Here is a 3,785-nt window from a genome sequence, read left to right on the forward strand (position 1 = left end):
AGAAGCTTCTCGCATCAGGCTTCAGACCTTGGCTTCTCGCGGCCCACACGAAGATATTTAGCCTTATAATTGCCTCAGGAGTAAGTTGATGAAGATAAACTTCGAAGATTTTCAACACCTCCACAACGAAGCTACTCAAGGGAAATCGTAGCCCAGCTTTCAGAAAGCTTCGGTACACTACGACTTCATTTTCTTCAGGGTGTGGACAAGTCTTCTCCCCTTCATCGGCCCTCACAATGGACAAATCCCGAAAATACCTTCCCCTCATGTTGGCAAGATGATTCTCTTTGATAGTTGACTTGCCATAAACTGAATGGCTTGGTCGCCAGGGGCGATCTTCGGAATCTTCGCTACCACTGTCCACATCATAACTATCACTGTCACCAGTATCCTCAGATAAGCCTTCCAGAATTTCCTTGGTAATCTTCTCTGTGTTCGTCTTCGACATCGCTATAAGAAACCCCAAGTTTTTCTCTTCATCAAGAGTTAGCTTCGTCTCAGCAGCAGATTTCTTTTTCTCTTCATCAAGAGTTGGCTTCGTCTCAACAACAGCTTTCTTGTCTCCAGACATCTTCGGAAATGCTAAAAAATTGTTTTCAAAGCCGAAGCTTCAAAGCTAAAGACTAAGGAAATCTTAGCGCGCAAAAGTGAGCGAGAGCAAGTAACAAGAGAGCGTACCAAATGAGTTCGCGGTGTGCTCTTATTTATACGCTCGGTGCGGTAAAAATTGAAAGACCCCGCTTGTCAGTGAATGTTGCTATTCTAGCAAAGGGAAGGTGTTTTTTCGGACCTTCGGCTTAAGGCCTTCGTCCATGTCGCAATCTAAATTTATTATTATTCTAACAAATAAATATTGCGAGGGGCTACTGTTGGGGACCTTCGGCTTCCGAAGGTCCTCAAAAACATGATTTAACAGTGTTTCTGGAGTATAATGTGTGAACAGGTATCTTCGGACTCAGTACCATAGAAGGAGAAGCCCAAAAGATACGAAGGTTGATACAGTGCCGAAGCTGTGAGCAGGAAAGCTTCGGCATGATCGCAGAAAAGCGAACCGACTTAAAGATGAAAAGGCCATCTAGACCTCGATAGATTACTATAGAATTACCATCAAATGTAAAGGGCATGTATGTAATTTTGCATGGGTTGTACCCCGTGTCTATAAATAGGTGAACAGTATCCCCGTACTGTTCACGCTGACTGATATTCACTTTTGCGTCACACTTGTACTTTCATCTTCGTTGGATTGGAGGTACATCTGTAATTCAATGTTGTTTTTATTCATATATGATAATAAGATATAATTATTTACGTAATCCCTTACGCTTCTTGTAATTTATTCTTCGTCAACATGTAATGTTTTTATGAGGGTTCGCCCTTTATAACCTTCGTCCGAAGAATCATTATATCCTAAGGGAAATAATGCTTCGTAGGACGAAGGACTTGATCGATTAACATTTTTTGTGTTGCCTTGTTCTTGAAGCATTTGAGAACAAGTCACCAACAAATAGCATAAAGCTAAACAATAATAATCCAACCCAAATAGGTAAACAAGGACATGGACAACAAAACTAGTCAATCCTTAGGCATAAATGTGTAAAGCGGGAGGTGAATTAAAGAATGAATAGGACAAAGATAGGTCAAGGGACACTTGCCTCCACCAACCGACTGCTGCTCAGGGGCTTCTCCTGCGAGTTCCTCGGGCTCTTCAACCGGATCGTTCTCTATGCGATTGCAAGCATACATACATCCATCCATTCAAATTAGGAAACAAACAGTACAACATACAAGAGAACAAATAAAGTAAATATGCATAGAATATCACATACGATAATGAATTTACCATGGTTAGAAAGAGGCGGGGAAAGGTCTCGCGAGGGTTAAAGCTTATGCTCGAGGCACATTATGGGTAGGCGAATAACTAGACGTTACGCGCTCTAGTTCCAGTTGGTTCTAACAAAAGGATTAGCTACATGCACTAATGTAAACGTGACCACTTTTAGTAGATTAACATTGAATGAGATAGATGATTAGCTATACAAATTAACTAACGTAACCAATTTCCAAATTGAGACTCCTATCTTATTAATATAAACACGTGATTAGCGCGCATAGGACACGGGGGGGGGGGGGGGGTAGACGGGGCATCTGGGGGTAGACGGGGGCATGACGGGTCGTGCCAAGGCACGCGCACTACGCGAGCACGCGCGCGAGGCCGCACGCACACGCCACGAACTAGTCGTGCGCTAGCTGAGCTCAAGGCTGCGCGCCATTGGCACGCTGGGCCGAGCTCGAGACCACGCCAGGACCGTCACGACGTGAGCAAGGCACGGCGGGGCGAGCGGGCAAGCACGCCGGGGCACGCGAGCACGGGCGAGCGAGGACACGGCCGGCCACCACGCCGGGGCGGGGACGGCGCGGCCGAGCCGGGCACGGGACGGGGCGGGGCGGCTCGCCGGAGCAAGGCCGGGCGAGGGCAGGGCGGGACTCGCCGGGGCGAGGCGACGCGGGGGCAGGCTCGCCGGAGGGGGGCGGGCGCGGCGACGCGGGAGGGGGGGGGGGGGCGCAGCCGGGGGCGGCCGGGGCAAGGCCGGGCGCGGGCTCGCCGGGGGGCGAGGCGGGACGGGGTCGAGCGGGCGCGGCGGGGCGGGGCGCGGAAGGGGGAGGAGGGGGGAAGCCTCACCGTGGGCGGGGGAGGGCGCGGCGGCGGCGCTAGGGCGGCGGCGGCTAGGGTTAGGGGAGAGGGAGTTGGGGGAGGGGATGACGGGCGGGGCCCGCGAGAGAGGAGAGAGAGGGAATTTAGGGGGGGAGGGGCGGCTGGGCCGCTTGGGCCCAAAGGGGGAAGGGGGGCGCGGCTGGGCCGCCAGGATGGCCCACGGCGGGGGAGGGGGCGGCTGGGCTGCCGCGGGGCCCACGCGGGAAGGGGGGGAAGCTGGGCCGCAAGCTGGGCCAGCGCGAAGGGGGAGGGGGTGACTGGGCCAAAAGGGAGAAGGGGGGGAGAGAAAAAGAAAAAGCTTTTCTTTTTCTAATTTCCATATTTTCTTATATGCCTAATTCTCCAATTCATCTGACCACAAGCAGAAGAGTGCATAATCCGGCATGATGCAACAACCAAAAATAGTTCTAGGTTTTGCTTACACAAGATGTCGAGCTAATTCTCGCTATAACTTTTGGAAAAGATCAAGGCTTAGTGAGAAGAAAAGGGAAAAGGAAAGGGTAACGCCCGAATTTGGTGAGAGAAAAGAAGAAAAAAAAATCTACCCCCAAATTTAGGGCGTTACAAACCTATCCCCCTTAAAAGAATCTCGCCCTCGAGATTCAGGGTTGGCTAGCAAAGAGCTCAGGGTATTTGGCCATCAGATCATCTTCACGCTCCCAGGTTGCTTCTTCCTCTGAATGGTGATTCCATCTGACCTTGCACATTCTGATGGTCTTCCTTCGGGTGACTCTGTCTGCAACCTCAAGGATTTGCACTGGCTTCTCAACGTAGGTCAAGTCCTCCTGGACTTCAAGACCTTCCACTGGCAACTGCTCTTCTCGCACACGCAAGCACTTCTTCAACTTAGACACATGAAAGACATCATGCACAACAGACAAATTCTCTGGCAGACTGAGCTGATAGGTCACTTCTCCACGCCTTGAGAGAATTTGGTACGGACCAATGTAGCGGGGTGCTAGCTTGCCTTTGACTCCGAACCTTCTGACTCCTCTGACCAGTGACACTTTCAGATAGACAAAGTCTCCGACTTCAAAACTTAGCTCTCTTCTTCTTGTGTCTGCATAGCTTC

The sequence above is a fragment of the Zea mays genome, chromosome 8 (assembly GCF_902167145.1).
Source record: "Zea mays cultivar B73 chromosome 8, Zm-B73-REFERENCE-NAM-5.0, whole genome shotgun sequence".
NCBI lineage: Eukaryota > Viridiplantae > Streptophyta > Magnoliopsida > Poales > Poaceae > Zea > Zea mays.